Below are 10,467 nucleotides of genomic sequence, written 5' to 3'. Positions count from 1 at the left end.
TTAGACATCCAAGTAAGAATGTTATGAAGCTTTTCATTCCTCAACCGATAACGACATCTACGCTCAGAATGTCCTTTATTCCCGCAGTAATAGCGGTTAAACGAATTATTTTTAACCGTTCTCTTTTGAGTAGATTTAGAAGGAGCATAATTCTTGTTTTTGGGACCATTGCAAGCTGCTAAAAGTTTTTCACATGGAGAATTATCACTAGCTTTAACAAAGTTGATCTTACTACTTTTTGGAGCGTCTATTCCTTTATAGCCCAGACCACATGTATCACGGTGTTCTTTACATGCTCCAAGCATAGAAGATAATTTTGTAGAGCTAGAATTGAATCTACTCAGATTCTCTTCCAGTGATTTTACTTTGTTAAGAGCAGCTGCAAGCTCAGTATCCAAAGATTTTTCTTTGGCGAGAAGACTGCGCTCTTTGTCGCTAAAACGCTTTTGTTGAGAGTCATATCTTGCTTCAGTTTCTGCAAGTCTTTCTTTCAACACGAAGATATTTCGAAAAAGATTATCACATTCAGATTTTTTTGTGCGTACATCTTCTTCACGATCATTAACGATAGATTGTAAGAGTTTATATCCACCATCATATCCTTTAAAGAGTTTTCTCAACTTTCTGTTTTCTTGACAAAGAGGACCCATGTATTTACTCAAGCAGGTTGTTGACTTATTTTCTTTCAAGGCATGATCAAACAACTTGATATATTGAGAAACTTCCTCATCAATAATTTGTCCTTCTTCTGAATCACTATCATCTGAAAGATCATCCAATTGTTCCTCAAGAGATTTTTTCCATTCGAAAGCAGATTTAGTCAATGGACAAGTTTTTGAGTTTTTCTCAGAAGTTTCAACCCTTTGAGACTCACGTGAGTAGCTCTGAACTGGTGTTGCATTATCAGAGATGTACTTATCGTCCATAGAGTCAGATTGCTACAAACACATACTTGTAAGGTCTTAAACGTGTTTACCTGCTCTGATACCAATTGAAAAAGCGGGGGTCTAGCAACACCACCCAATATTTCTCTTAGAAATCTGTATGAACTAACTCCGAAATATTTTCTAGAGAATCAACTAGACAGTCAGACTCAATCTAGGTAAAAGTATCTCAAGGAGTTAATATCTCTCTCTTGTTTTGATTTACTCGAGCTAATAGAAATCAACGAGTCTTTAATCAAACACAAGGAATAACTTGGATGGTACCAAAGACCAATATACAAGGATCAATCAATGACAATCAACTACCAAAGGTTGGATTACTCTAATTGATGATCTAACACACAACCTGTATTATTTCAATTATAAAGATAAAACAATATGATGCGGAGACTGAAATAACACAGACACCATAAATTTTGTTAACGAGGAAACCGCAAATGCAGAAAAAACCCGGGACCTAGTCCAGATTGAACACACACTATATTAAGACGCCACCGACACTAGCCTACTCCAAGCTAACTTTGGACTAGACTGTAGTTGAACCCCAATCAGTCTCCCACTGATCCAAGGTACAGTTGTACTCCCTAAGCCTCTGATCCCAGTAGGATACTACGTAATTGATTCCCTTAGCTGATCTCACCCACAACTAAGAGTTGCTACGACCCAAAATCGCAGGCTTTAACAATAAACAAATCTGTGTCACACAGACAAGTCTATCAAAGGATCAATCTGTCTCCCACAGAAAAACCCTAAAGTTTTTGTTCCATCTTTTGATAATAATCAAGGTGAACAGGAACCAATTGATAATCCGGTCTTATATTCTCAAAGAACAACCTAGATAAATCAATCACCTCACAACAATCTTAATCGTATGGTAGCGAAACAAGATGTTGCGGAATCACAAACAATGAGACGAAGATGTTTGTGACTACTTTTTATATCTTGCCTATCGGAGATATTAATCTCAAGCCAATCAATCTGATTGTACTCGTACGACAGAAAATGCAAGATCAGATCACACAACTAGGATAAAAGTAGTATCGGTCTGGATTCACAATCCCAATGAAGTCTTTAAGTCGTTAACCTGGTTTTAGAAGAAAAAAACCAAAGGTTAAAGGAGAAACGACTCTAGCACGCAAACTAGTATAACGGTGAGGTGTGGGGATTAGTTTTGCAGGGTTGCTAGATGTCCCCTTATATGGTCGTTCAAATCAGGGTTTCGCCTTGGTCACAAAGCAAACAATATCCACCGTTAGATGAAAACCTGATTTAGATTGGAGCTAATACTTCTCAAACGTTAGATCGAAAACTTAGCTTGTTATACACAAATGAAATGTACGCTTCTAGGTTTGTTAACCGTACCCAAACATGTACATTGTTGGTTCAACAATAGTTAACCAAAAGGTTAGCCATATGAGCATTTCATACCAACCATATTCTTCTTCACCATAACTAGTTCAAGTGACTCAAATGAACTAGTTAGAGAGTTGTTCAATTGAAAGCAAATCTTATGTACTACACAAGACACAATTGAAACAAAGATGATTTGATTCACTTGAATCGGTTCATGAACTTTATATCCACGGTTTGCAATTTGCATTCCTTAGTCTTTATAAGTTTAAGTTAAGAAATAATCTTCAGATATATAACCTTCTTAAGTTCGCACACTAGGTTCGCGGACTTAAGCAACCATGCAGAGTTTAAAAACTCCAGCAGAAAATCTCGGCAAAGACTTTCCGCCGATTCAACGACTGGGTTCGCGGACTGGGTTCGCGGACTGGTACTCACGTAACAAGTTTTTCAACTGCAGTAGAATTTCTCGGGATTAGAAGTTCGGCAGTTCGCGGACTGAGTTCGCGGACTTGGCTACAAGCCATTCTTCCGGTTTCTCTTGAACAACAAAGTTCTCAAACTTTGGTTCAAGGAATAGGACTAATGCACATGTGTTTCCATAATAATACTTATGCCCATCATTGGTTATGTAATCTAAACTCTCATTCCAACCATTGAAACATTCTTAGAGGACGTTATATAGTTGTTACACCATTTCTCGTCAAAGCAATTTTCAAAGTGTCATGACTTTCGTCACTAGGTAAAGATAAACATGGTCGAAGCGAAATACTTACCAACACATATTTCGAGATATAGATAGGCGAGGTATACTCGGCTCGAAATACCAAATGTGTATAATCTAAGTCTATATATAGCATACGACTTTTTGTCTCAAGAAGTAAGAGATAGAGTAGATAGACTTTTGAGTGACAGATAAGTTCAAGTCTTCACTTACCTTTTTGTCAAGAATTTCCACCGGTTCCTTGAGTAGTTCTTCTTCTTGTATGATGAATCGCCATGAAGTCCTTGAGCTCAACTACACTTTCTATCCTATTCCGAGACTTAGCTATAGTAGACTAGAAATCAAGACTTATAGTTTTGATCACTAATATTGACAAACATGCTTGAGATAGCAAAGCATGCGAGTTCGACCGAGAAATGCTCTAACAATGTCTATATAGAGTTCATATATGCTTCGCAGTTATGTTTTCAATATGCACGACTTGAAAGATACATTAGGGAATGAAACAGTTCAAGTCAAATATCACTAACCTCAAGTGGAAGGATGATTGTTGTCGTTGTAGCTCCTTGCTTCTTCACATCTTCAAGACTTCGCAATTCTTGTAATGTCTCGTATCCTAATACTTTCAAGCTAACCTATACGAAGTTTAACTCTAGTACATAATCAAGCGAATCTTAACATGAGGTTTGATTCACTAAAATATGACAACCAAACTTGACATACCAACGCTTGGTGGGTTCAACCGAGAAATGCTCTAACAATATCCCCCTTTGTCAATTTTAGTGACAAAACTCTTACGTCATATGGATAAAAAAATTACAAGAATTCATTACACTCCGTTTGATTCCCGATTCAACAGCACAGTAAAACTGCTTACATTCAATCCTTGAAAATGCCGTTGTTGACATTATAATAACAAAGCAAATACTCCCCCTAAGGAATATAGGTAGATATTCAATCCACACGTCTTTGTTATGCCAATCAATATGACATGTTACTCCCCCTTAGTCTGTGCTTTCACTCTTTCGTTAGATAAAACATTCAAGTACCCATATTCTTTTCCCTAGCGATGCCAATCAATATAAAATCAATACCAGCATCACCTGTTTACTCCATATATTTCCCTCCCTTTTTGTCAGAAAAATACAAAGAAACGAAAAAATAAAGGACAACACGAAAAGAATCTTACAAATCTCAGAATAGACTTGCAAACCTGTAGAGTTAGGCACGAGGGTTCCACACATCATGTTCTGATAACCACTATCAAAACCAAAACTACAAGTAGTCTTATTTTGATATGTTACCAAGGAAACAATTTTCCGAAACAATTTTTCCCATTTAGTTTAACAAACCAAAAACAACTAATCACATTAGTCCCTTTGCTAAACTGATTGTTGAAAAACAACCGCTTAATTCGATAAGACCAAAATAAAGATAAACTCCATTTTTCTCATCAGGTTCTAATTATCCATAAACTTAGACCTTTCAATTTTAAACAAGCCAAACACTAGGTTAGTTGACTAGCATTTCCTTGTTTAGGCATTCGATTAGACTTGAATAACCGAAACCTCACTTTGATAAGACAAACTAAGATCAGAATTAACTTAGTTTCTTATCTGGAATCGAATTGGACTAACAACTCATCCCGTACACATATTATTTCGTTAAGCCATAAATAATTCATACAAACCAAAATAAATCAACTTGCATAATTATTCACCTCAACCGGAAGCAATTGAAACAACATAGACATTAAAAGCACCGCAATTGCACTATAATTTTGTAAGCCTTAAACAATTGATACCATACAAAAGCAAGATAACAATATTTTTTCTTAACCGGAACTAATTGAATCACACACACATCATGTAATAAATATCAATTGAACCTAAATTTTGTTAAGAAAAAGCAACAAATATATATAATATAAACTCAGGCTTTTCTTAAACAGGAAAACAATTAACTAACAAGATTGTTACCTCAAATTTCGTATCCACTTCTCCAATATGATAGCATCTTCGTCCAGGGAAAATTGATATCGAAATATCACCACGTTGTCATCCTTATGCAAAAAAAAAAGAATAACAACACACCTCAACCTTTACCATAGAAAGGTTGAAAACCGGTTTTAACAATTGCAACCAAAAGTTGAAAACCGTCGAAACACATATGATTTTATGCTAAACCAAAACTGATTCAACATATTGTGACTTTTTCACATACTGTTTCTATTAGAACCCCTCATGATCCTTTGATAAATCCTACCTACTAGGGATATAACTTAATCCCGCTAAATCAAAAAGTCACCCAAACCATAAGGGTTCACAATATATGAGATCGAATATTAAGGTAGTAAAACCGAAATCAAACATCTCATAAATCAATTTGCAATACACCATAAATATTCAACATAAAATCAAGTATTTCAATTGCCTCAATATTATAGGAAATTGAATTACGAAACCAATGCAAAAAGAATGAGGTCATTCCGAGTTCGGATAAAGAAGTTATGGGAAAAACAGTTTTTACACTTCTTCGTAAGGGGACCTCTCACCAGGATCGGTTCCCTCACCATGACATGGTACTAGGATCGGTTCCCTCACCGTGACAGGGTACTAGGATCGGTTCCCATGAGTTACTTGTGACAGATCACAACACTAAACTGTTTCGACATAACTTTTGCATTCGATGTCCGAATTCAGTGATTTTTGGCTCGTTTTAACCGTAAAAACAAGAGCTACACATATACGATCAGTAGATATCAACATCATAAACTCACAATTACCGTTTCTATCAAAACTCAAATATATATGGAGAAAGTATGAGTATAGAAGAAAATAAATCTCCTAAATATGTTAATTAGTCATATAATAACCGAGAGATCATGTGCTCAGTTTTTCATGTCCTTCCTCACCTTTCAAAAGATTGAGCACCAAGGTGATCATGCACATTCCAACACAACTAGGTTGTGTTGATTTGATCCTTGTCTTGTTCGTCACGAGTGACTAAGACCGAATCATCATTCTTTACCTCTTGCTTAGTTTGTTTTCTCTTGTTCCATGTATTTTTTTTCTTCTTCGACTTGTGATGAAGAGTGTCATTATCACAATGTTCACTAGTACAAGAGATTTCAAACATGATGTCTTTCTTTAGCCTTTCAAGAAGAATCTTGTAATTATTGTCACCAACAATTAACAACTGAGAGTCGTTCTTGTGACTAACTTTTGGTCCCTTCTTGGGTATGGAGGACTGAGGGACCCATTTAGAGTTGGGTTTCGCAGGATCAGCTTTCTTCTTCACAATACCGTTAGGATCATTGTCCTTTTGAATACTTTGCGAAACATCCTTTCTCCAATTTGGAACATCAGATCTTGTCTTTGCATTTGAAACGTCATCTCTCTTTCTATAATCGAGTATTTTATGAGATGACCTTGTCGAGTGATATGCAAAACTATCATCATAATAATTATTTTGCCTAAACTTAGGACAGTAATTATCTGAGTTCTTATGAGGAGGAAACTTAGCCAATTCATTTGATACAAAAGAAAGTGCATCTTGCATCTTACGAACTTTGCATCCCCATTGCAAGTGTCCTATATTACCACAATAATAACAATGCTTAGTATAAATATACGAAGTATGAGTTTTAATGTTACCTTTTTGTGGATCATATTGCATTGGAGCTTGACGAGTTTTCTTCTTCTTCTTCTTCTTCTTATCCTTGTTGGATGTTGTTGCCTTCTTGACAGACTTCCCTTATTTACAAGAAATGTGAGCATCTTTGTCATCAGTGGAAACCTCTGATTGAGAAGAATTTGTAGATTTAACAAATTTTACCTCTTTGCTAATATTTAAAGCATATATTCCCTTATAGCCCAATCCTCGTGTATCATGATGATTTCTACTTGCTTCTAACATTGAGTTTAAATTGTTTGAGTTAGCATTGAACTTTTTAAGGTCCAAATTTTCTTCTTCCAACATCTTGATTTTATCAAGAGCACTGGATAGATCAGCCTCAAGGCGTTTTTCTTGTGAGAGATATACACCTTCTTTCTCTTGAAAACTCTTTTGTTGAGAGTTAATCCTTGCATCAGATTCAACAAGTTTCTCTTCCAACAAGTGAATCTTTTCAAGAGAAACATCACACTCTTTCTCTAATAATTTTGTTTGAGAAGACTAGCACTGTATTTTTCTTCAAGGCCCTGTACTTGTCGAGAATTAAACATTTCTTCCGATTCAGCACGTTTCTTTTCCGACAAAAACAGTTCTCTTCGAAGATTTTCACATTCTAATTTCTTAGAATTTAGATCGTTTGTACGATCTTTAGGAAGATAATCACAGTTTTGGAAACCAATATAATATCCTTGAAAAACCTTCTTAAACTTCTTGTTTTCACGACAAAGAGGAGTTCAGAGTATTCTGAGATATCCTCTTTTACTTCTTGTTCAAAATCTGAGTCATCATCATCGAAAATTTCATCTAAAATCTTTCTTGTAGACGTATTTTCCAGTCGTCATCGGTTTCTACATTATTAACAAGATTAACTTGTCTAGTAGAATCTCTAGTGATGATATCTTCAGATATTGATTCGTAGATGCCATCATCAAGTGTTAATTCAGAACTCTTGATGTCTTGCTTTATCTTAACTGAATCATTCATTAGATTCAATTCTTATAGGTTGGATCGCACCAAACACAGATTGTCATATCTTTTCGTTTTTGCCTGCTCTAATACCAATTGAAAAGGCGAGGGTACCCAAATATACCTCAAGCTAAAACTTTTCCTACCTATAAGTATTTTCTCCGAAAGTGATTGTTTATGAACTGAGTCGAGATAATACAACTAATCGGTTCGCACTTCGTGTGATCGTCTATGGATACGAGACCGAGACAATAAAACAACGAAGTATGTTTACTTGATACAAAGGTTCAGACTTAACCAAACACAATAGAATTGCTTATCAAGTAAATGGGAATTAACGTTTGTGTAATTTACTTTAATTATAATAAAACAATTATAATGCGGAAAATAAAAGTAAATGACACAACAAGATTTTGTTGACGAGGAAAAATGCAAATGCAGAAAAACCCCAGGACCTAGTCCAGGATTGAATACTCTTAGGATTAAGATGCTACACAAAATTACACTAACTTCGTATAGTTGAGACCAAGTAACTAACCCTATAGTTCACCTAGTTCCGTCTGTATTCCCTCGCCTCCAACTTATAAATAAGTCACGTACTTGGATCAATCCCTTTGGTTCGTATTCCAAACTGTAAAGGAACAAGAAATATGTTTGGTATCAACTCTATTCAACCAAGTGATATGAGTCGGACAAAGGCTCTTCCGTTTATCTCAACATAAAATCATTCGTCAGGTATAGATTTATCTTATATTCAATCACCCAAAGGTAATCGATTAAGATTAAGCCAACAACACCTTTAATCCGAAAAACTGTGTTGATGCCGATCTACTCAATTAATCAATCCAATCTACCACAAGGATAAACCGATTATTAATTGGATCATCTTTTACCGAAACAAGTATTGTGCACACCAAAGATTGTAAAACCCAAGTCAGATCTTCAATATCTTCTTTGTCTTCAAATCTTCTTAAATCTTCAATAAAAACCTGCACACAATCACTTGAATCTCTTGTGATCAATCATGCACAGAACGGAGTCTGTTAACAATGGTTTATCACAAGATCGTCTTTAGAACTAACAACAGTCTAAAGATAAAGATATTAGCTTGAGTCAGATCAGGTTTTTCATCTAACGGTGAATATTGAATTCTTTGTTATCAAGGTAACTTGGATTGCAACCCTGATTTGAAAACTATACAAAGGAGAACTCTAGCAAATGGGAAACCTAATCCCCACACCTCATGTGTGATACTAGTTGCATAATCTAGAGTTGATTCTCCTTTAACGTCAGTTTTTTCATGAAACCCTGTAGGTTAACGACTTGAAGACTTCATTGGGATTGTGAAGCCAGACCCAACTATTTTTTATGCAGTTGCGTGATCTGATCTTGTTGTTTCTATCGTGTTTAAGTACTATATTCTTTAATATTGGCTCGAGATTCAATCTACGATAGGCAAGATAAAAAGTAATCACAAACATCTTCGTCTCATCGTTTGTGATTCCACAATATCTTGTTTAGCTACCATACGATTAAGATTATTGTGAGGTGATTGATATTTCTAGGCTATTCTTCGGGAATATATGTCTGGTATATCAATTGGTTCATGTTCACCTTGATTTATCAAAAGACAGAACAAAACTCATAGGTATTTCCATGGGAGACAAATGTATCTATTCCTATAGACTTTTATGTGTGTGACAAATTTGTTTATCAAGTCTTCGACTTTGGGTCGTAGCAATTCTTGGTTGTGGGTGAGATCTACTAAGGGAATCAAGAGCGTAGTATCCTGCTGGGATCAGAGACTTAAGGAGCACCACTGTGACCTTGAATCAGTGTGAGACTGATTAGGGTTCAACTACAGTCTAGTTCAAAGTTCATTGGTAGTATGCTAGTATCTGTAGCGGCTTAATACAGTGTGGTGTTCAAATCTGGACCAGGTCCCGGGGTTTTTCTGCATTTTCGGTTTTCCTCATTAACAAAATTCTGGTGTCTGTGTTATTTCTTTTCCGCATTATATTTTTTTATATAATTGAAATATCACAGGTTGTACGTTTAATCGATCAATTGGGAAATCCAACCTTTGGTTGTTGATTGAAATCGATTGATCCTTGAACATTGGTCTTTGGCACCGTTCAAGTTAATTCTCTTATATTCAATCGGGCTCGCAAATTCCTATTTGTTGATTGCAGATTGAATTGAGAAAGAGAGATACAAAACTCTTTGATTACTTTTATATAGATTGACTCTGACTGTCTAGTTGATTCTCTTGAAAGTATATTGGAGTTTTTCTATTCAGATTGCCAAACGAATTGTTGGGTGTGGGTTGTACCCCCGCTTTTCAGTTGGTATCAGAGCAGGAAAACACATTAAAGACCTTATAAGTCTGTGTTTGTAGCGATCTGAATATGGACAGAAGTGTTATCTCCATAAATGTACCGGTTACATCAGTTACTGGGACCCGTTACCATATTCTCATGGTATTACTTGTGATCGGTTACACAAGTCACTGGGATCGGTTACACCAATTACTAGGACCAGTTACGCCAATTACTAGGATCGGTCACACCAATTACAAATATCGATCATACCATCTCAGGTGATTACTTAGGATCGGTTACACTAATAAAAGTCATACCAACACATAAGTCAGGCATTTTGGTTAGTTTTACCAAGATACATACTAAGTTATGATCGGTTCTACTAACTCACACATATTGGTAATCCAAAGATATGCAATGAATAACAATACCAATAAGCCTAATGATTTCCATTTCGATTCATAAAACAAGTTCATGAATGTACTTC

Source organism: Papaver somniferum, chromosome 11 (genome assembly GCF_003573695.1).
Source record: "Papaver somniferum cultivar HN1 chromosome 11, ASM357369v1, whole genome shotgun sequence".
NCBI lineage: Eukaryota > Viridiplantae > Streptophyta > Magnoliopsida > Ranunculales > Papaveraceae > Papaver > Papaver somniferum.
Note: the sequence above shows the minus strand (reverse complement) of the source record.